The 24,183-nt window shown below is 37.0% G+C and overlaps 1 protein-coding gene across 7 annotated transcripts in view; it reads right to left on the reverse strand.

Moving 5' to 3' along the window:
* The window catches only part of RNF111 (ring finger protein 111), a 126,812-nt gene that overhangs the window by 95,904 nt on the left and 6,725 nt on the right, over nucleotides 1-24,183 (reverse strand). For 6 of the 7 annotated variants that reach the window (XM_042988756.1, XM_042988755.1, XM_007084467.3 and 3 more), the window contains exon 1: nucleotides 4-325. The exons of the other annotated variant lie outside the window; for it this stretch is intronic. The gene's annotated coding sequence lies outside the window, so the exon portion shown is untranslated. Of the gene's footprint in view, nucleotides 1-3; nucleotides 326-24,183 lie in introns of those variants that run through there. 7 annotated transcript variants of the gene reach the window in all.

Raw genomic sequence — 24,183 nt, forward strand, 5'->3', positions numbered from 1 at the left:
CACCTTAATCATTAGCTACCCTTTTCCCAGAGTCCGGGAATCACTGGCCCAGGAAGGAAGACAGCAGATGGAAGAGGGGAAGAGGATGCGTCGAGAGCCAGTGATCTGGGCTTTCAGATCTCGGCCTAATAGGCCCCTATAGTCAAGAGCTGCGTCTGTCACCGCCACCAAACCGTACGAGCGGCAGCGCCTGGTTCGGCCCAGTTCACCCGGCCTGGGTTCAGAACGCCTGATTTGATCCCACAAGAACTCCTTCCCTGAAGCTGCGGGCGTTTCCGTGCTGCGCAGACCGAACACCTCGCCACCGTCGCCGCCACTGCTGCTGTTCTCCTGCCGCCGCCGCTGCCGCCGCCTAACCAATCCCTCCTCTACCGAGCGAGCACGACACTCCGGGTCTTTACGACAGTTCGGAAAGTGAGGGAGCAGTAGTCTTCACGCCTCCATTAATATCTGTTTCTGCGCTTGCTCAGATTCATGTTTCTCAATGTCCCGCCCCCTCTTCCTCAGCCCTCCCCCTTTGTACTTGCTTTACGAAGTCTGTTAGCGAAGCCTAACGATTTCATGAAGCTCGTTATTTTATTTTCCTTGGTGATTGTATTCTACATTTAAGCAAAATACTATTTATTGGCTAATTTTTTCGTAACTGAAAAGTACAATTAACCACAGAATTATTGACTACATTTACAGTACATTTAAACGAAAACACGGTTTACTGTCACACACAAAAAATGATACCCAAATCATACTCGCTAATGACATAAAGATCATAGCACCCCGATCTTAGGGTGAATTTGCTTCCAGAATCACATCAAAAGTGGTAACATATCCTGGGAACTGACTGTACAATCACCTACGCCTTCTTAATTATTTTATGAAAATCAGTAGATAGCAATTGCTTCATTACGTGCATTAGGAGGATGTACGGAAGGAGAATATAGGCTTTAGAATCAGTCAGACAGACTTCCTTTCAAATCCTGATGATGCCAATTAACAGCATTCGGATTCATTATACCTTTATAAGTCTTTCCAAAAAAAGAAAAGAAAAGAAAGAAAACGTTAGTTACACTTCAATTTAAAAAGAAAATAAAAGGGCATCTTAAGCAAAAAATAAAATAAAATAAAATTGTTTCTTTACAAAAAGAACATTATTTACCTCAAAGGGTTCTTGTGAGATTAAATAAGACAGTTCATATAATGTTGTGAACATTATTTACCAATTAAGTGTTCAATAAACATTAATTCCCTCCCTTTATTATCAACCTTCCTCAATATGTTTTCTTTTGTTCACTTGTGTTCTCCATACTGTTGTGTGAAGGAAATATATTAAAATAATAATAATAGGGGCACCTGGGTGACTCAGTCAGTTAAGTACCCGACTTCAGATCAGGTCATGATCTCAAGGTCCCTGGGTTCCAGCCCCACATCGGACTCTCTGTGCAAAGAACCCACTTCAGATCCTCTCTCTCTCTCTCTCTCTCTCTCTGCCCCTCCACTCATGCTCTCTCCGTCTCTCAAAAATAAATATTTTTAAAAAGAAAAAAAGAAAAGAAAAGATCACAGACTTTGTGGGAAAACTGGAAGAGCATTGGAGTAGGAATTTTCCTCAGTCCTCCTATTTTCTTGCTCTAAACATAAAATTCTACCTGGACTATCTTATCTACTGCCATGGTTTCAATTGTTATTGACTCATGACTTCTCAAAATCATGTACTTCCAGAACAATATTTCCAGACCTAACCTTTTTTTCAAGCTCTTGACCTGTGCTCTTCAAGGAAGTAGACACTGGCCACATGTAGCTATTGAGCACTTGAAATGTGGTGAGTATGAATTGAGAAGCACATTAAGTGAAAAATACACATCCAATTCAAAGATACAATATAAAAAATTGTAAAAATCTCAATAATTTTAATATTCATCACATGTTGAAATAATATCTTGGTTAGATTGGGGTAAATCAGTGTTTCTCAAGCAGGGATGATTTTGTCGTCCCCTCCCCCACCCCCCCCCCGGGGATATTTAGCAATATCTGGAGACATTTTTGGTGTTCACAACTTGGGGGAAGGATGGCTACTGACCTCTACTAACAAGAGGCCAGGGATGCTGCTAAACGTCTTACAATACACAGGACAACCCTCCACAACAAAGAATTTTCTGGCCAAAAATGTCAATAGTACAGTTGAGAAATCCTGGGGCTAAATAAAATATACCATTAAAGTTCATTTCACCTGTTTCTTTTACTTTTTAAATATAACTACTATAAAATTTAATCTGTAGCTCACATTATACTTCTGTTGGACAGTGTGGACTGATCTAGACCCGTATGGCTATTTTACTGGATATGTAATTTCCACTTTAATGTCCCACAGGTATCCCTAACACATCATGTTCAAAATAAATAAAAATAAATAAATGTAGGTATACATATAGGTATATAATATAGGTTACACTATAACATGGAAGGAACAGGGTGGTGTAGTAGTGCTCTGAGAACACAAAGATGGAACACCATAGTCAAACCAAGAGGAAGTGATGTGTAAACTAAACTTTGCGACATAAATGAAGACAATCAAATGAAGCAAATAGAACATTCCAGGCAGAAAAGATCAGTACACTAAGGTACAGAAACAGCAAGAAGCAAATTCTCTAATAGGATCTACTGAATGTGTTGTGCAGAGAAACTATTGAGAGATAAGGGAAGAAAAGTAGATAGAAACAGATTAAGTAAGGTTGTTTTTGCTAGCAGGAGGAATTTGAACTATTTTATACTTAAAACTATGGTAAGCCATTAAAGGAAATCAACCGGAGGAGTAATAATCAGATTGACTATCAGAGATACCATTATATATTCAGAGTAGGGGCTGGATTGGAAAGGGACAAAATAGAGAGGCGAAGACCAGTTGAACTGGCAAGCAAAAAGTGACGAGGGTGGTGGAAATGAGAATGAGAAGGAAGAGACAGATACAAGAAGAGTAAACAACTGGAGTGAAGGAGAAGGAGAATCTCAGAAGCTTCCAAATTTACAGTAAGCGGTTGGGTGGAAGTGCCATTCAGGAAAAAGAATGGCAAAACCCAACTTTGGGGTATGGAAATTTTGATTGGGGTGGGATGAGAAAGGAGGTTGAAAGGAAATAATTACTTCTTTATTGGGCAAGTAGAGTTTGAGGTGTCTAATATTTAGCCAAAGCATAGATTCCAGTAAGCTGTTGGATATGTGGGTTTGGAGCTCAGGAAAAGTCTGGGCTGAAGACAGAGTTTTGATAGGAATTAACTTGTGATCGCTGAAGCAGTAATTTTGATGAGGTCACCCAGAATATCAGTGAAAAGAGACAGATATCTGGGGAAAGGTGGTATTTTAAGAGTGGAAGAATGAAAGTGGAAGTCCCAGAAAAATAAGGATGGGCCAGAACAAAAGCAAAGAAAGAAAAACCCAAACAAATAGGTGGCAGGCCAAGTGAGAAAAAGAGTTTCAGTGATGAAGTGGGTGATCAAAGATATGAAATGTCCATTAGTTTGGCAATAAGGAGATCTGTAAACAAGAGTAATCTCAGTAACTGTCATACATTTTAGAACAGAGGTTCTCAACAGGGTTGACTGTAACCCCCAGGGATTGACAATGTCCAAAGATATTTTTTGTTGTCACAACGGGGAAGATGCTGGTGATATCTAATGTCTACAGGTCAGGGACATTGCTAACCATCCTATAATGCACAGGACAGCCTCTAAAACAAAGAATTATCTGGCCCAAAATGCCATAATGATCCAGTTGATAAGTCCTGGCTTAGAATGCACTGAACATTGTACATAGACAAGGACCAGTACTTTTTCATGAAAATGGTAAACTGGAAAAAGAAAGATAGACCTATATTTAGCAGGATATGGAGTCAAGAAAGGGAAGGCTTGAATCCTATCAGTATGCTCAGGGGAGGAGAGTAGCAGAAAAAGAGAAATGAAAGATAATGGAAATATAGGGATGCTCAAAGGAGACAGAGGAAATGGGATTTAAAGCTCAGATAGAAGAATTAGCCTTGGATAGAAGGGATATTCCTTTCATTGAAACAAGTGAGTAGAGGGAGGAAAGGATTGCACAAATGAACTAAATTTGTTAGCTTCAGGGGACAAGTCCAGGGCTTGCTCATTGAATGACCTTAATGTCTCTGAAACTCTAAGTAAGGTCATCTACTAAGGCAGCAGTTTTGGAAATGGCTGGGTGGAGAGTAATTAGGAGACAGAGATAAAAAATCAGAATAGTCATTAACATCATGGCAGGGCAGACAGTAGGTAGACAACAAATCAAAGGCAGGAAGCCCAGAACAGATAGGGGGAGAGGGGTATGACTGAGAGGTCAGGTGCCAGGGAAGTTGTATTTAGGGGAATAATGGTAGATTATAGATTATAGAATTGGGAGAGATCCCTCACCTGAATTATATACAGTTTCCTGATTTCTGTGCTTGTGCTCCCACCACAATTATCCCACCACTCCCAGTGCAACCTTCAACCACGCTCAGAGTATGGTAGAAACTGATTGAGACACTAAGTTGCCTAAAATCCTTCAAGGACCTTCCATCACCTACACAATAAAGTCACAAGTCCTTGGCTTGTCAAATCAAGCTCTTCAAAATCCAGATTCCCCAGAGCCATTTCACACCACCCATTCCCACCATCCTATTGCCTGCCCCAGCTTAGACTTTGGTGACCTTCTCAAACTACTTGTAGTTCTCCAGAAAAAAATATAGTGTTCCAGTATCTCCCTGCCTTGGCACCTACTATTCCTTCTGTCTTAAAATATCCTCCCTCTTTCCTCCATATCCTTCATCCCTGCTTTATCTGCTTAGCAAACTCTTATCCATTCCTCAAAGCCCTCCTCCATGAAACATTCCCTTTCCTTGCTCCCTTGTTCTTACAACAGAGCTAATAATCACTCCTGCTTTTGCACTCTCTTCAATTTTTGCATATACTTCTATTAGAAGTATATTTATATATACCTGTCTTCCCACCCCCCCAAAAAAAAAACTAAGAATAAAACAAATCATGTCCTTTCAGTAGAAAAATACTGCTCATTAAATATTTACTGAATTTACAGAATAAGGAGATGCGGTTCTCGTCTCTATTTTTGCCACTAAGAAGCTAGAAATCCTTAATCCTAATCAAATCACTTGAAGCCTTCCAAAAATTAATTTTACTCTCCTGCGTAAAGATCACAGCTACCCAGCATATAGTCCAAACCAAATTCCGCTTGCGTGAAACTGCAGCGAAATAAAATTTACCAAATTAGCCTGCATATATGGGCCAGCAGTATCTAACTATCTAGTAGGCAGGAGTTTGAGAAGCTTGCTTTAAACACAAAAATACTGAGCTGAATTAATGGGTCACTTGCAATAAATGGGAAAAAGGAACAATTTCTACAAATTACCAAAGTCAGAGGGAAAGACTGGTATGCCCACCAACCATCGCATACTTCACAATTACAGAAAGTCTGCAAATGAGAGTAACTGAGTATGTGGTCAGCTTTGAGAGCTCTTCGGAAGAAAATGATGTTTGGAGATTAAATGTAATGAGTTAGGGAGACCTTGGGAACTTGCTGAATATAATTATTTCAATAAATATATTTCCTCAGATGAAAAGGTTTGGGAAGAATTAAAAGGACCTAAGAGATGCACTAGTCAGAATATTTAGCGATTCACAACATTTTACTTTCCAATTAATGTACAAGGATATCACTGAAACTTGAAACAGAAAAGAAAATGTTACAGATTTTACAACACTGCTGATTTAGTTGAGGCAGTACAGGACCTCATTAAAACTTTATATATAGGGCTGCCTAGGTGGCTCAGCCAGTTTGGTGTCCGACTCCTGATTTTCAGCTCAGGACACGATCCCACAGGCTCAGGATGAAGCCCTGCAACAGGCTCTGTGATGAGCATGGAAACTTCCTGGGATTCTCTCTCTGTCTCTCTCTTTCTCTCTCTCTCTCTCTCTCTCTCTCTCCCTCTGCCTTTCTCCCCCCCGGCCCCTTGTGTGTGCACTCTCTCTCTCAAATAAAAACAAATGATTTAAAACTTTGTATATAAATTTTGATTTTAGATTATAAAACACAGACTGTTTAAAGATTATAAATCTTTATTACACATACAGAGGAAGTAAAACAGAGAAACAAAGAGAAAATCTTTAGACACAGAACTTCTTTCCTATTACTAACCTACTTTAAAGTCATTTTTTAATCTAATGAAACTATTTTGAAATATAGACTAAAAAGTTGAGGAGTTGGGGTGCCTGAGTGGCTCAGTCAGTTAAGCGTCCGGCTTCAGCTCAGGTCATGATCTCACAGTTTGTGATTTCGAGCCCCACATCAGCTCTCTGCTGACAGCTAGGAGCCTGGAGCTTGCTTTGAATTCTGTGTCTCCCTCTCTCTCTGCCCCTCCCCCACTCGTGCACGCGTGTGTGTGTGTGCTCTCTCTCTCTCTCTCAAAATAAATATTTTAAAAAGTTAAAAAAAAAAAAGAAAATTTGAGGAGTTATTTGGTGGAAGGATAACCTCAAAAGAGTACAATTTTGGTAACTATTTGTAATTTTTAAAGTTTCTCTGACTGCTTTTGGAATGCAACCTTCAAGACACATTTGAATTACGAAGCACTAATACTATCCATGTGGCTCAGTTTCTGAAAAAGTGAGGCAACAAATTATGGACTAAGAGGGAGGCATAGAATGCCTGAAATTTTGTAGAAATTTCAAGTATCCTGAAATAGTTCTGGATATCTGGCCTAATTCTGGCCAGAAGTTTGAGGCCATCTGGTTCTGTGAAAGTATATTTTCAAATAAAACTATAGGAAAATGAAAGAGAAAGGCACCACCCACCATGGTCATATAGGCCTAGAAACACAACTGAGGTGTCTGAATTGATTGCCAACTGTTCTCAGAACTAGTTTCATCTGCTAATCCCTAGTATTTATATACTCTTTGTCAAATGGTCATAAGTTTACCACTGAAGTTTCACATTAATTTAACACTTTTTGCAATGTTTTTGCAATGCTGTTTTTAAAATCCATAATTTCTGGAGGTGCCTGGGTGGCTCAGTGGTTCGAGCATCTGACTCTTGATTTCATCTCAGGCTGTGAGTTTGAGCCCTGCACCTGGCTCTGGGCTGATGGTGCGGAGCCTACTTAAGATTTTTTCTCCCTCTCTCTCTGACCCTCCTGCATGCTCTCTCTCTCTCTCTCTCTCTCTCTCTCTCTATTTCAAAATAAATAAATAAACTTAAAAAAATAAAATCCATAATTTTTGAAGGACTCACTCCTGTTAGCATTAAAAAATTCACAAGTTTCTGATCATTAAGTTAGGCTACATAATCTCCAATGTCAGAGCTCTAACCTTTCCCAGTTTGCTTGTAAGATTTATACAAACCCTGCAAATATTACAATTTCAAGTATGATTTACACACTGGCAAATTATTTGCAAATTCAGAACAAGAAGTAAAAATGTTTTTATTTACTTGCTTGCTACTCACAGATCACATAAAGTTTTCTCCAAACATCAAATGTTTCCCCAAACCATACTGCAATTCTTTAATTGTCTAACGTGTACCTTGAATATAATTGTGGGCTATAGGATTACAAACAGAGACTGTGCTTTTTTAGTTTTTAGATAATACAGTAAATTTGAAATATGTAACATATAATGGGGGACTATTCAGAAGTATATAGAAGAAAAAAGAAGAGAAATAAATGAAACTGCCCATGTCATGAAAAGAGATTTTAAAAGTATTTTACACCTTGAATCTGAATGACTTTAGTATTCAGTGCTTCTGGTAAGATTTTAACTATTTTCACATTTTATAAAGCATAAGTCATTGTTACACTACTGTTTCAGAACATTGGAAAGATTATTTAGAGATTTTAGTTTAACATCTTATTTTGAAATTTGCTCAAAGTTTTTAAGTTTTGAAAATATGAACGGGTCAAAGTTGACGAAGAGCAAACTCTGAAATCTCATTTATTTGGATTATAAGGATAAATAAAATCATTCTACTCTGAAACCTTCAGTCTTTTAGGATTGAGTTAAACTAGGAAAGAGTGCCACCTGCTGAATAAAAACTACTTAAACATGTCAACATTGTTTTTCAGACCATCTAAAGTTCTAGCATTTTTTTCTCAAAGATGTACATTTAAGATGATCTTCAAACAGGGGTGCCTGGGTAGGTCAATCAATCAGTTAAGCATCTGACTCTTGATTTCAGCTCTGGTCATGATCTCACAGTTTGTGAGATCTAGCCCAGCATGGAGCACTGCGCTGACAGCATAGAGCCTGCTTGGGATTCTCTCTCCTCTTCTCTCTCTCTCTCTCTCTCTCTCTCTCTCTCTCTCTCTCTCTCAGCCCCTCCCCTGCTTGTGCTCTCTTGGTCTCACTCTCACACTCTGAAAAATAAGTGAACATTTTTAAAAAGATGATCTTCAAACAGAAAATCTTCCTTAAAAAATCATTCAACTAAATGTTCTCTCGCAGTAAAAGATAATAGACTGGCCATATGTGTCTACTATCCCCAACATCATCCTGAGAAATTATAAAGGAATCAAAAAACATACAAACCCAGGCACCTGGGTGGCTCAGTCAGTTGGGCTGATGACTCTTGATTTCCACTCAGGTCATGATCTCATGGTTTGTGTGTCTGGATCCACACTGGGCTCCGCACTCACAGTGCAGAGTCTGCTTCAGATCCTCTGGCTCCCTCTCTCTTCCCCTCTCCTACACACACACACACACACACACACACACACACACACACACACACACAAAATGTTAAAAAAAAGTACACCCCCCCCAAAAAAAAAGAAAATGGGAGCAGATTGTTAGCAAGTGAGTTATTCCTCCCAAACATCTGGAAGATAGAAATCAGAGAACTAGTAACTGGTATAGCAGAGTGGAAAAATCTATACCACAAAACACTACTAAAAGGGCTACACCAATGAGGGAGCTGATATTCTTACAGAATACACCAGAGGCTAGATATATGGGCCCAAAACAAGGGAGGATGAGAAACAAATGGAGAAATGAAAGAGAGAGAGAGAGAGAGAGAGAGAGAGAGAGATGAAGGATGCCTGGCTGGCTCAGTTGGTAGAGCATGTGACTCTTGATGTTGGGGTTGTGAGTTAAAGACCGACGTTGGATGTATAGATTACTTCAAAATAAAAGAAAGAGATTAATTTTAAGTGTACATATAGCATGGTCAAAAGTCTCTACGCCTCTGTTAACCATGTAAAAAAATATATGGCATCTAGGCTTTGAAGTTAAAAAACAAGGATGGCAATCCTGAAAAGAAAGAGATTGAATAGTTGAGGAGAACTAGAGCAGCTGGTATAACAACCTATACTAAATACTTCTAGGCCATACCTGCCCATACCTGCATAGCAGTAGGCATCACCTTTTTGCACAGACTTTGATTAGTTTTGCTATACTACATCATTTAAAAATATTTATTGACAAGCGTCCGACTTCAGCCAGGTCACGATCTCGCGGTCCGTGAGTTCGAGCCCCGCGTCGGGCTCTGGGCTGACCACTCAGAGCCTGGAGCCTGTTTCCGATTCTGTGTCTCCCTCTCTCTCTGCCCCTCCCCCGTTCATGCTCTGTCTCTCTCTGTCCCAAAAATAAATAAAAAACGTTGAAAAAAAAATTTAAAAATATTTATTGACAAACCAAGATATGCCAGATATTTGAGGGAAAAACTGTAACATAAAAGAGACTAAGATGAACATTTAAAAAAATGACTATAGAGAGTAGGCATAATATAACAAATCAGTGGGAAAATATTTGAAACCTCTACTATCTTCAGAAATTAAAAATGATATTGCATCCTTATAAAAGGAAAGGGATGTTACAAAAAAGCAAGAAAGAATGCTTAGAGATTAAAATGATGGTTTCTGAAACTAAAATTCAATAGAAAAGTTGAAGGATAAAGGCAAGGAAAAGAAACATGAGAGACAAGGTAAGAATTCTAGAGACCCAATCCTAGAAGTAAAATATCTAATACGAGTTCCAGGAAGGGAGAACAAAGAATATAGAGAAAAGAAATTACAAAAGAAAATAAATACCCAGAACTGAAGATGAGTTATAAAATTCCAAAATCATTTATTCATTCATCTCTTGATGGATACTCAGATTGTTTTCACCTTTTAGCTACCGTGGATAACGCTGTTATAAACATTCATGTACAAGTAGCTTTTTGAGTCCCTGTTTTCAATTCTTTTGGGTATATCCAAAAGTGGAATTGTTGGGTCATATGGTAATTATAAGATTAGCTCTTTGAAACGCCATCAAACTTTTCCATAGTGGGTGGCTGCTGAATTGTACATTCAGCAATATATGAGAGTTTTTGTTTCTCCATATCCTTGCCAACACTTGTTAACCAGTCTTTTTGATTATAGCCATCCTAGTGAGTAGAAAGTGGCAACTTAGTGTGGTTACACTCTGTTTCATTCCCTTAGTGGTTACCTTAGAAATTATTGTTACCTTTATACCCGCCTGGGAAGAATCCATAAATGGTTGAACAACATTTACCACATACACCCCCAGACACATGCACACACATCACTTATGCTATTTTTTGTCATGTATTACAACTGTATCATTTAAATGCCACAGACATTATTTTTTCACACCGCTTATTTTCACAATGTGATTTAGACTCATCATCACAATTATCATTTCCTTTGGTCTCCATTGCTTTCTGCACCTGATCTTTCATGCAAGATTTCCTTCTGCATGACAAACAACTTCTAGAACATTCTTTAATGCTTATTTTCTATGGGCAAATCTTTTACTTTCCTTGGAAATTTATTAATTTTGCTTTCATTACTGAAGTATTTCTAGCATGATAATTTTCTCACAGTACCGTGAAGATAACATTTCACTGTCTTTTGAAGCTCTTGTCATTGAGATATCAGTGGTGAGTTTAACTTCAGCTTCTTCAAAGCTAATTCATCTTTTTTTCTGGCTATTTCAACATTTTCCTCTTTGTCTTGCTTTATTAAAGTTTCATTGTTACATGCTTAAGTGAGGATTTATTTTTATATATTCTGCTTGGGCTCTGTAAGGTGTCTTAAATTAGTGGATTATCAGCAATCATGTCTTCAAAGGATTGCATCAGATCCATTTCTTCTCCTTTTCTTCTGGGATTCCAATTAAATACGTTAGATTCTCTCACTGCATGTGATATGTTGCTTGTCTTTTATATTGTTTTATTTATTTTCTAACTGCTCCCAGCTTCATTCTTGATAGTTTATTCTGTAATTTATTCTAGTCACCTAATTCTCTCTTAGATTGTGACTAATATACTAAACCATTTTAAAAATTTTTGTATTTCATTTTCATTTCTGGAATTTTTATTTCCTTCCACATCTGCTATGTCACTTTTTTATAGTTTAAAACTCCTTACTAAAATTTTCAAGCTTGATTTTTTTCAATAATCATAGTTGTTTTCCAAATTCTGTGCCTGATAATTAAAATTTCTGGAGTCCCTGTGAATTGTTTTCTTCTTGTTTGGTTTTGCTGCTGATTTTAACTCATGGTCCCTTGTCTCTTTGTGTGCTTCTTTGTCGTGTGTGTGTGTGTGTGTGTGTGTGTGTGTGTGTGTGTGTGTTGGGGGGGGTGCTTCTGCTTCTTTACATGTGTTCAGGACATTGTGCTTGAAATTCTACTTACAGAAATCATCTGAGACCTCTTATGTCTATGTACTATGTTGTTATGTTTATACATGATATAAACTCTACTTTGGAAAACAAAATTAACTTTTAATATTTCATACAGAAGAAAACTAAGAGCAGAAATCAACGAAATGGGGGAAAAACAGACAACTTAGAAGAAATGGGTAAATTCCTAGAAACATCCACTGACCCAAACTGAATCATAAAATAAGAAATATGAACTTACCAATTACTAGCAAGTATATAGAATCAATAAAACAAAAACCTTTCAACAAACAAAATCCAGGACCAGACAGCTTCACAGGTGAAGTCTACCAAATTTCAAAGAACAAGTAATACCAATTCTTCTCCAACTCTTTCAAAAGTAGAAGAGGAAGGAACTCTTCCAAATTCATTTTATGAGGCCAGTATCACCCTGATACCAAAACCAGACAAGGACACCACAAGAAAAGAAAATATAGGCCAATATCTTTGGTGAACATAGAAGCAACAACATTCAATTAAATATCAGCAAATCAAATTCAACAATTCATTAAAAGGTTAGTACACCTTGATCAAGTGGGATTTATTATAGCAATGCAAGGATGGTTCAACATCTGTAAATCTGTCAATGTGATATACCACATTAACAAAAAGAAGGACAAAAATTATATGATTATCTGAATAGATGCAGAAAAGGCATTTGGTAAAATTCAACAACACTTATGATAAAGAACTCCCTACAAAGTGGGAATGGAAGGAATGTATTTCAACATAATAAAGGCCATAAACAACAAGCCCACACCTATCATCATACTCAGCTGAAAAGCTGGAAGCTTTTCCTATCAGATCAGGAATAACACAAGGATGCCCACTTTCACCACTCTTGTTCAACATAGTACTGGAAGTCCTAGCCACAGTAATTAGGCAAGAAAAATAAGTAAAAAGCATCTGAATTGGTAAGGAAGAAGTAAAACTGTCACTATTTGCAGATGACATAATAAATACTGTATATAGAAAACCCTAAAGACTCTATCAGAAAACTGTCAGAACTGATAAATGAATTTAGTAATGTTGCAGGATACAAAATCAATACATAAAAATCTGTTGCATTTCTTTTCCTTTTTAAACATTTTTTTAGTGTTTATTATTGACAGAGAGAGAGAGAGGGAGAGAGAGAGAGACAGAGCATGAGTGGGGGAGGGGCACAGAGAGAGGGAGACACAGAATCTGAAACAGATGTGGGGCTCGAACTCACGGACAGCAAGATCATGACCTGAGGCAAAGTCGGACGCTCAACTGACTGAGCCACCCAGGGCCCCACTGTTGCATTTCTATACACTAATGACAAGCAATCAAAAAATAAATTAAGAAAACAATCCCATTTACAGTTTCATCAAAAAGAATAATATACCTAGGAATAAATTTAACCAAGGAGTTGAAAGATTTGTATACTGAAAACTACAAGAAATTAAGGGAAAAAATTGAGGAAGACACAAATAAGTGGAAAGATATTTTATGCTCATGGATTGGAAGAACTAGTATTGTTAAAATGTCCATATTATCCAAAGCAATCTACAGATGCAATGCAATCCTGATCAAAATTCTCACGGCATTTTTCACATAAATAGAACAAACAATCCTAAAATTTGTATGGAGTCACAAAAGATCTGGAATAGCCAAAGCAATCTTGAGAAAGAAGAACAAAGTTGGAGGCATTGTGTTCCTTGATTTCAAACTCTATTACATCACCCCTTGAACAACATAGGGTTTAAGAACACCAAACCCCCAAGCAGTCTAAAATCCATGTATAACTTTTGACTCCCCAAAAACTTAGCTACTAGTAGCCTACTATTGACCGAAAGTCTTACTGATAATATAATCAATTAACACGTAATGTGTATATGTATTATATGCTGTATTCTTATAATAAAGTAAGCTAGAGGAAAGAAAATGTTATTAAGAAAATCATGAGGAAGATGGGTGGCTTATTTGGTTAAGCATCCAACTCTTGATTTCGGCTCAGGTCATGATCTCATGGTTCATGGGATCCTCTCTCCCTCTCTCTCTCTGCCTCTCTCTCTCTCTCTCTCTCTCTCAAAATAAATAAATATACTTTTAAAAATCTTTTTAAAAACAGACACATAGATAATGGAACAGAATAGAGAACCCATCTTTTATTTACTTATGTGTGCCAATACTCTCAAACCTATTCTCTAATGGTACTTGTGATAGCTTACATGAGCACAGTAATATAAGGGTAGAAACGTAGATAGATCAACACTTTAGAAAGACAATTAAAAATAAGGGAGGATAGCAAAACGCAGCCTGAAGTAATTATGAGATGACACAAGAAATACATACCATAGAATCCTGGACAATTTTTAGATGTGAGCCACAAATTTAGCTTTAGATTCCTTTTGGTCAAAGCCAATAAGTGAATGTAATCAGCTGCAAGATTCATGAACATCAATAAGGTAATATATGTCAGAAGCAGCAGAAATTTTCCTTACATTGAGATCTGAAAAAAATATTACCATTGAAGGGACACCGTGTGACAGTAAACATTCTTTTTTTTTTTTTTAATTTTTTTTTAACGTTTTATTTATTTTTGAGACAGGGAGAGACAGAGCATGAACAGGGGAGGGTCAGAGAGAGGGAGACACAGAATCGGAAACAGGCTCCAGGCTCCGAGCTGTCAGCACAGAGCCCGACGCGGGGCTCGAACTCACGGACTGTGAGATCATGACCTGAGCCGAAGTCGGCCGCTTAACCGACTGAGCCACCCAGGCGCCCCGTAAACATTCTTAACAACATCCCTATATAAGTATCATAGTGAGTTTCATGAAGGAAAGAGAGCTGAGGTGGTCTATACCACAGTGAGATCCACAATTCTTTACGAAAGAAGGTGAGTGGGGCACCTGGGTGGCTCAGTCGGTTGATTGCCTGAGGCTCAGGTCATGATCTCATGGATAGTGAGCTAGGGCCCTGCATCGGCCTCTGTGCTGACAGCTCAGAGCCTGAAGTCTGCTTCAGATTTGTGTCTCCCTCTCTCTCTACCCCTTCCCTGCTCACGCTGTCTGTCTCTCTCTCAAAAATAAACATTAAAAAAAAAAAAAAAGAAAGAAAGAAAGAAAGAAAGAAAGAAAGAAAGAAAAGAAAAGAAAAGAAAGAGTGAGCTTGGGGTTCCTGGCTGGCTCAGTTGGTAGAGCACGCAACATTTTTTTTAATGTTTATTTATTTTTGAGAGACAGAGCGTGAGCAAGGGAGGGGCAGAGAAAGAGGCAGACACAGAATTCTAAGCAGGCTCCAGGCTCTGAGGTGTCAGCACAGAGCCTGATGCAGGGCTCAAACTCACAAACCACAATATCATGACCTGAGCCAAAGTCGGACACCCAACCGACTGAGCCACCCAGGTATTCCTAGTATGCAACTCTTAATTTTGGGGTTGTGAGTTCCAGCCCCATGCTGGGTGTAGAGACTACTTAAACAAATAAACACACAAACAAACTTAATAAAAAAAGAAAGGAGGTGAACAGCTTAACTAAAAGTAAACATACGAGAGGGAGGCTGGTATAGAAATCAAAGTGTGAGTCTGGTAATAAACTATCTCATAATCTCTTACAACAAAAACCTTCTGGGAGGTTTAGGGCCATGTGCTCTCTCACCAAGTCAAGACAAGAGCTTTGCAAGAGAGTTCTTCTATAGGAAAAATCTCCTGCATATCATCCCCTCCTGCCCTGTTGGTATGTATAGCTTATCTGAAATCCAAAAGCTAGGTAAGACAAAGACCATGGATTTAAAAAAATTTTTTTCTTTTTACATTCATTTATTTTTGAGAATCAGAGTGAGACAGAGCATGAGCTGGGGAGGGGCAGAGACAGAAGGAGACACAGAATCTGAAGCAGGCTCCAGGCTCTGAGCAAGCAGTCAGCACAGAGCCTCATGCAGGGCTCGAACCCACAAACTGTGAGATCATGACCTGAGCTGAAGTCAGATGCTCAACCAACTGAGCCACCCAGGTGCCCCAAGACCATGGATTTTAGAACACACTGCTACTAGTCACAAAGAGATCAGTTATTGCATGACATAAAGAAGGGCTACTATTCTAACATTACCATGTACGTGTGGAAAACTGTTATATGTGAGAAGGGTTTCAATAGCTATGTCTTGAGTAATCAAAGATAAGGTTTTTTAGAGAATCAACCCTATAAAAGAAATGAGAGACATATTAAGTTGTGTGATGAATTCATGAATGTTCACTATACTTTTTTCTTTACTTTTGTCTATGTTTGAAATTTTCCATAATAAAAAGTTAAAGACAATATAATTACATTGAATATCCTCAAAGAGATCAATGAAGAAGTAACATTTATTTATGAAAAATAAGAAATTATAAAACAGAAATAAACAAGAATAGATGGATACATAATTAGAAATTGCATATATAGAAATTTAAATTTAATAATATAATAGAAATTTAATACAAATTTAATTATAAATATAAATATGAATATAAATATAAAATAAATAGAAACAATGTAATAGAAATTTAAAAGAAACCCTCAGGGGCTCCTGATTGGCTTAGTTCTTTGAGCATCTGAGTCTTGATTTCAGCTCAGGTCATGATCCCAGGGCTGTGAATTAAGCCCCACTTCAGGCTCCGTGCTGAGTATGGAGCCTGCTTAAGATTCTCTCTCTTTTCCTGTTAAAAACTGAGAACAAACTGAGGGTTGATGGGGGGTGGGAGGGAGGGCAGGGTGGGTGATGGGTATTGAGGAGGGCACCTTTTGGGATGAGCACTGGGTGTTGTATGGAAACCAATTTGACAGTAAATTTCATATATTAAAAAAAAAAAAAAAAAAAAAAAAAAAGATTCTCTCTCTTGTCTCTCCCTCTGCCTTTCTCCTGTTTGTTCTCTCAAAGAGAGAGAGAGAGAGAAAGAGAGAAATCTGCAAACAACCCAACTGTATGTGAGCAAAGATTTGAGTAGATATCTTACAAAAGAAGATATACAAATGGCTGGAACAAGCATATGGAAAGACGCTCAACATATTAGTCATCAGGGAAATGCAAATTAAAACTTCAACAAAATACCCTTTCATACCCACTGGTATGGCTATAATAAAAGAGACAATAACAAGTGTTGGAAAAGATATGAAGAAAAAGAATCTTTATATGTTGCTGATGAATATATAAATGCTACAGCTACTATGGCCGTTTCTTAGAAATTAAACAAATTTACAACAAAGCCCAGCAATTCCACTCCTGGATGTCTATCCAAGAAAATGAAAACAAGTCCACACAAAGACTTATACATAAATGTTCATAGCAGCATTGTTCATAATAGTTCAAAGTGGAAACAATCCAAATGTCTATCAACTAGTGTGGAGAGACCATAATGTTTATATCTGTATGATGGAACATTGTCAGCAATATAAAGAACAACTGATACAAGCTACAAAATGGATAAACGTCAAAGAAGCTAGATGCATACACATGTTGTATAATTCATTTACATGAAATGTCTAGGAAAGGCAAATCTCTAGAAATATAAAGTATATTAGTGGTTGCCTAGGGCTGGATGTCAGAACAAGGGTGATTGCAAACAGGCATGAGGGATTATTCTGGTGTAAAAGAAATGTTCTAAAACTGGATTGTGAGGATGATTGCACAACTTGTCAATTTACTAAAAATCATTTAATTGTATATTTTAAATGGCATGTAGATTTGCTGTAGATTGGATGTTTGTGTCCCCCCTCCCACCCACCCTAACCCCCACAATTCATATGTATTCATAGTCCTCACAAATAAGATTAGTGGTCTTGTAAAAGAGGCTCTAGAGAGTTCTCTTCGTCCTTTCTGTCCTCGCCAAACACTGAATCTGTTGGCCCCTTCATCTTGGACTTCTGAGCCTACAGAACTATGAGATAAGTATTTCTGTTCTTTATTAGCCACTCAGTCTATGGTGGTTTTCTTATAGCAGCCCAAAGAGACTAAAACATTACACCTCAATGAAGCAACCATTAACCGTTTCTTTTGTAGCCTTCCAGATCTGTCTATATGTTTATATGCATAATTATACATATTATTTTTCCTTTACAAATGAAAGCTTACCATTCAAACTATCTTCTGATGTCTAGTTCCATTTGATTTTTAAAATAGATTCTATAGATATTTCCACAGCAGTATGTGTATTGATCCATCATTCTTATTAATATGTACAGAACATTCTGCTATATAACCATACCATTGATGAATCTTTATTTCCATCAATTTTGCTATTGTAAACAATGCAGTAAATAACTCAGTACATATGTTATTTCCTATAAGTATGTTATTACCTACAAGAATACATTATAACCTATGAGTAGAATTTCTGGGCCAAAAGGTCTGTGCATTGTAATTTTGTTATATGTTTTCAAATTGATCTCCAGACAGGTCAATTTACACTCCAATCAGCAATGCATGAGGATACACTAACAACACATTTTTGACAACACAAGTTAACAAACTTTTAATCTCCATGCCAACCTAAACTGTTATGAGGAAAAAAAGCACTTTCCTATATATTAACTTATCTCTTAGAAAAACAAAAATTTTCTTTCCACTGGGAACAACCTTATGGCAATATTTTTGATAACTTAGTGAAAGGGACAAATTCCTCAAAAAACACAAATTACCAAAGCTCACTCAAGAAGAAATAAATTAGTTGAAGAGCCATACACCTTGAAGAAATTGATTCTGTACTTAAAAACATCCCACAGGAAAATTCTAGATTTGGAGCACTTCAACGAGGAACTCTGCCTAACATTTAAAGAAAACATGATACTAATTCTACATGTACTTTAGCAAAAATAGAAGAGAAAGGAACATTTCCCAAATCATTTCATGGGGTCAGCGTTACCTTAACACAGAAAGTAGATAAAAACATCATAAGAAAACCTTATGCCCCATAAAAATAGATTCAAAAATTCCTAACAATGAGGCATGTACCTGGCTCATGACTCTTAATCTCAGGGTTGTGAGTTTGAGCCACACATTGGGGGTGAAATTTGGTTAAAGAAAAACTTACAGAAACTTAAAGAAAAACTCTAACAATAAAATTAATATAACCCCACACTCTTTAAAAGGATAATATATAACTTCTGGAACAAAAGCAATTTTAAGGAAAAATTTAATTTTCCAATTGGGAGTTTATCACAAGAATACAAGGTTGACTCAATATCCAAAAATCAATGAATATAATTAACCATATCAAAGACCAAAAAGGAAAAAATAAGTGATCATCTCAATAAATATGGAATAATGATTTAACAAAATTCAAAATCCAATTATGATAACAATTGTAAGTAAACTATGAACAGAAGGGGAGTTCCTCAACTTGATAAAGAGCATCTATGAAAAAACGATAGCTAACTCATACTTGCATTGAAAGACCAAATGCTTTCCTCTTAAGAACTGGAACAGTGTAAGAATATATGTTCACACCACATCTATACACCATCGCTCTAAGGTCCGAGTTAGTGAAATAAGGGAGAAGAGAGAGAGAGAGAGAAAGAGAGAAATGAAAGTCATATGGAATGGAAAAAAAGAGTTATTGTCTAACTAGAAAACAAAAAAAAGAATCTAAAAAAATATTGCTATCACATGTAACTTTCAAAAGGTATCAGGACACAAGATCAACATGCCATAATCTATTGTTTTCTGTATACTAATGACAAATAATTGAAAAATGAAATTGGAGCGCCTGGGTGTCTCAGTTGGCTATGCATCCGGGTTCAGCTCAGATCATGATCTCCCAGTTTGTGAGCTGGAGCCCCGCAGTGGGCTCTGTTCTGACAGCTCAGATCCTGGAGCCCCCTTCCAATTCTGTGTCTCCCTCTCTCTCTGTCCCTCCCTTGCTTGCACGCTCTCTCTCTTTCAAAAATAAACATTAAAAATTTTTTAATAAATAAATAAAAAGAAAAATATAATTAGGAAATCATACCATTGGGGTGCCTGGATGGCTCAGTTGGTTAAGTCTCCAACTCTTGGTTTCAGCTGAGGTCATGATCTCATGGTTTTGTAAGTTTGAGCCCTGCATTGGGCTCTATGCTGATGACATGGAGCCTGCTTGGGATTCCCTCTCTCTCTCTCTCTCTCTCTCTCTCTCTGTCCCTCCCCCACTCATGCTGTCTCTCTCTCTCTCTCTCTCTCAAAAATGAATAAACTTAAAAAAAAAGAAAATCATACCATTTACAAAGGCATCAAAAACATGAAATATTTGTGATGAAATCAAACAAAATATATGCAATATTTATATTTTGAAGGTTATTACCCATTGCTGAGAGACAGTAAAGAAAGATTGAACTAAATGGAGAGAGAATATCATGTATATGTTTGGGAAGGCAATATTGTTAAGATGTTAATTCTCTCTGAATTGATCTTTAGTTTCAACACAATTCCAATTAAAATCCTGTAAGACCTTTTGTAGTAATGGAAAAACTGATTCTTAAATTTATATGGAAATGTAAAGGATCTCAAATAGCAAAATGATTTTCTTTTTTTCTTTTTAATGTTTTTATTTATTTTTGAAGGAGAGAGACACAGCATGAGCAGGGGAGGAGCAGAGGGAGGGAGACACAGAATCCGAAGCAGACTCCAGGCTCTGAGCTGTCAGCACAGAGCCTGACGCGGGGCTCAAACTCACAGACCGTGAGATCATGACCTCAGGTGAAGTCAGACACTTAACCGACTGAGCCACCCAGGCACCCCAGCAAAATGATTTTCAAAAAGGAGAACAAATTTGGAGACTCACAATAATTTCAAGAGTTATTACAAGGTTACAGTAATCAAGACCGTGTGGCAATCCTATAAGGATAGACACAGCTAATGGAGCACAACAGTGTCCAGAAATAGATAATTGAGTTTCAATAATGTTGCCAAGATAATTCAAGAAGAATAGTTTTTTCAACAAATGGTGATAAGACAATTATACTTCCACATGCGTTAAAATAAATTTTGACTGTTACCTGACACCATATAAAAATTAACTCAAAATGAATCAGAGGCTTAAGAATTAAAAATTAATACTTTTGGAGGGGGCGCATGGATGGCTTAGTTGGTGGAGATTGCAACTTTTGATCTCAAGGTTGTGAGTTTGAGCCCTATGTTGGGTATAGAGATTACTTATTTAAAACCTGAAAAAAAAACCTTAATACTTTTTTTTTTTTGAGTTTTGGATGACCTTTATTTGTGTGTGTGTTTAATTTTTTTCTCCCAGCTCAGCTATTTATTTTAGCATTTTAAGTTTTATTTTTAAAAAATTTACATCCAAATTAGTTAGCATAGAGTGCAACAATGATTTCAGGAGTAGATTCCTTAGTGCCCCTTACCCATTTAGCCCATCCCCCCTCCCACCCCCCTTTCAGTAACCCTCTGTTCTCCATATTTATGAGTCTCTTATGTTTTGTCCCCCTCCCTGTTTTTATGATTTTTGCTTCCTTTCCCTTATGTTCATCTGTTTTGTCTCTTAAAGTCCTCATATGAGTGAAGTCATATGATATTTGTCTTTCTCTGACTAATTTCACTTAGCATAATACCCTCCAGTTCCATCCACGTAGTTGCATGTGGCAAGATTTCATTCTTTTTGATTGCTGAGTAATACTCCATTGTATATATATACCACTCCTTCTTTAACCATTCGTCCATCAGTGGACATTTGGACTCTTTTGATACTTGGCTATTGTCAATAGTGCTGCTATAAACATTGGGGTGCATGTGTCCCTTCGAAACAGCACACCTGTATCCCTTGGATAAATACCTAGTAGTGCAATTGCTGGATTATAGGGTAGTTCTATTTTTAGTTTTTGAAAAATCTCCATATTGTTTTCCAGAGTGGCTGCAAAAACCTTAATACTTTTAGAAGAAAACATCAGAAAAAATTTTGGGGACTTTGGGTTAGCCAAATATTTCTTACTAAGATGCAAAAAGCATGAATCATGAAAAAAATGATAGACTGGACATCCTCACAGTTTAAAAGTCCTGTTATTTAAAAGCACCTCTAATAAAATGATAATATAATGTAGAGACCAAGAGAAAATATTCAAAAGACACATATATAAAAAAGGACTTACAGGCACAGCTGGGTGGCTCAGTTGGTTAAGCGTCCAACTTCAGCTGAGGTCATGATCTCACGATTCATGAGTTAGAGCCCTGCATCAAGCTCTGGACTGACAGGTTGGACCTCAGAGTCTGGAGCCTACTTTAGATAATGTGTCTCTCTCTCTCTCTCTGTCCCTCCCCCATTCTCTCTCACTTTCTCTCTCTCTCTCTCTCTCTCTCTCTCTCAAAAATAAACATCAAACATTTTTAAAAAGGATTTATATGCATACTATATAAAAAAAAAAACTTAAAACCCAGTAATAATGAGACAACTCAATTTTTTAAATGAGCAAAAGATTGGAACAGACATCTCCTCACATACAGATGGCAAATTAACACATGAAAACATGTCCAAAGTTATTAGTCATTATAGAAATGCAAATGAAGACAATAACACTACATATCTACTAAAATGGTCAAAATATAATAGACTGATCATATTAAATGCTAATAAGGATTTGGAGCAACTGCAACCCTCAGATAGTGCTGCTGGGAATGCAAAATAGCATATCAAGAAAACAGTTTGGAACTTTCTCCTGAAGTTAAATATACAAGTATATTTAACATACTACCCTTTTTTGGTATCCACTCTCCCCCAAAATAAATACATATGTCTACACAAGTACCTGTATGTTAATATTTACAGTTGCCTTATTCATAATGGTAACATTAAAAACACCTCAAATGTCCATCAACTGGTCAATGAATAAACAAATTGTGGTACAACCATAGAGTGGAATACTACTCAGCCATTGGACAAAAGGAAGTAATAGTATATACAAGAACATAGATGGATTTCAACAGCATTAAGCCATGTAAAATAAACCAGAAACAAAAGGCTTCATTCCATATGATTCCATTTATATGGCGAACTGGAAATGGCAAAACTATAGACAGAAGTTGGATCAATGGTTACCAGCAACTGGGAATTCACCAGTGCTCTCTTCCAGGACCTGTATGATCTCATCTTTTATATTAAAATATCTAATCCATTTGGGATTTATCATGGTGTTAGAAATTGATTCACTTTAGTTATTAAAAATCCCAACTTTTGATCAGACATCATTACATACCTATTAAAATAGCTAAAATATTAAAAAGTAAAAGTACCAAACACTGGCAAGAATGTGGGAAATCCAGATGTCTCATAAATTGCTGGTGGAAACATAAAATGGTAAAGCCACACTAGAAGAGTTTGGCAGCTTATTAAAAAATAAACATGGCTTTTTGTTCTCTACTTTTGGAAGCTCTTTTTATATTAGGGATACTAAGCTTTTGTTTTTGACATGCCATTCACACTCCTGGGCATTTGCCCCAGAGAAATGACTTAAGTCCACACAAAAACCAACTGTGGTATATTGGTATGATGGAATACCACTCAACAATAAAATGGAACATACTGTTAATACACGCAACAGGTTGGATCTCAAGGGGCTTATGTGGAGTAAAAAAAAAAGATATTTTCAATGGGTCACATATTGTATAATTCCGTTTATGTAGCATTCTTCAAGAGAAAAAATTAGTGGAGAATTAGTGGTTGCCAGGGGTTAGAGTTGTGTGGGTGGGGGAAAGGAGTGAGTGTGACTATAAAGGAGTGGTATGAGGGAGATATTTGACTTTTTATAATGTTTATTTATTTTTGAGACAGAGAGAGAGAGAGGAGACATAGGGCAAGCGGGAGAGAGGCAGAGAGAGAGGGAGACACAGAGAGAGAGGGAGAGCAAGCTCCAGGCTCTGAGCTATCAGCACAGAGCCCAATGCGGAGATTTGTGGTTCTGCAAACCGTGAGATCACAAGTCAAAGTCGGACGCTTAACCGACTGAACCATCTAGGTGCCACAGCAATCTCAACTTTTGAGGTGCTGCTTAAATCTTTTTCAATTTCCTAAATTTTCTTATGGAACTCAGCCTGTTTGTGGATTTCTGCTCTTTAGATTGGTCTGTTTGTCTACTCATTAGTCAATACCAATTATTTTAACTATAAGTATTTTATGTTTTAATATCTGGTAGGCCTAGCTCACCTAATCATTGGTGTTCTTTTTCAGGTTTTCTAGGTGATTCTTGCTTGTTTCTTTTTCAAAATTAACTTTTTAATCAACTTGCCATGTCCCAGAAAAAAGGATTTGATAGTACAGGAAATGATACAGTATAAACTTGACATCTTTATGATGTCAAACCTTTTATTCAGAAAATGTGGTGTATCTGTTTAAGTCAGCTTTTGAATCTTTCAAAAGTGGTTTATAATTTTCCTCATATATGTATTGGATATTTCTTGTGTTGTTTAAACTTAAGTATTTTCTTTTATAGGGTGAAGAAATTCTACCAAGTGTTCTATTTGGCCTTTGTTTGCATATATGAAGCTATTCTTTT

This window comes from Panthera tigris, chromosome B3 (genome assembly GCF_018350195.1).
Source record: "Panthera tigris isolate Pti1 chromosome B3, P.tigris_Pti1_mat1.1, whole genome shotgun sequence".
Classification (NCBI taxonomy): Eukaryota; Metazoa; Chordata; class Mammalia; order Carnivora; family Felidae; genus Panthera; species Panthera tigris.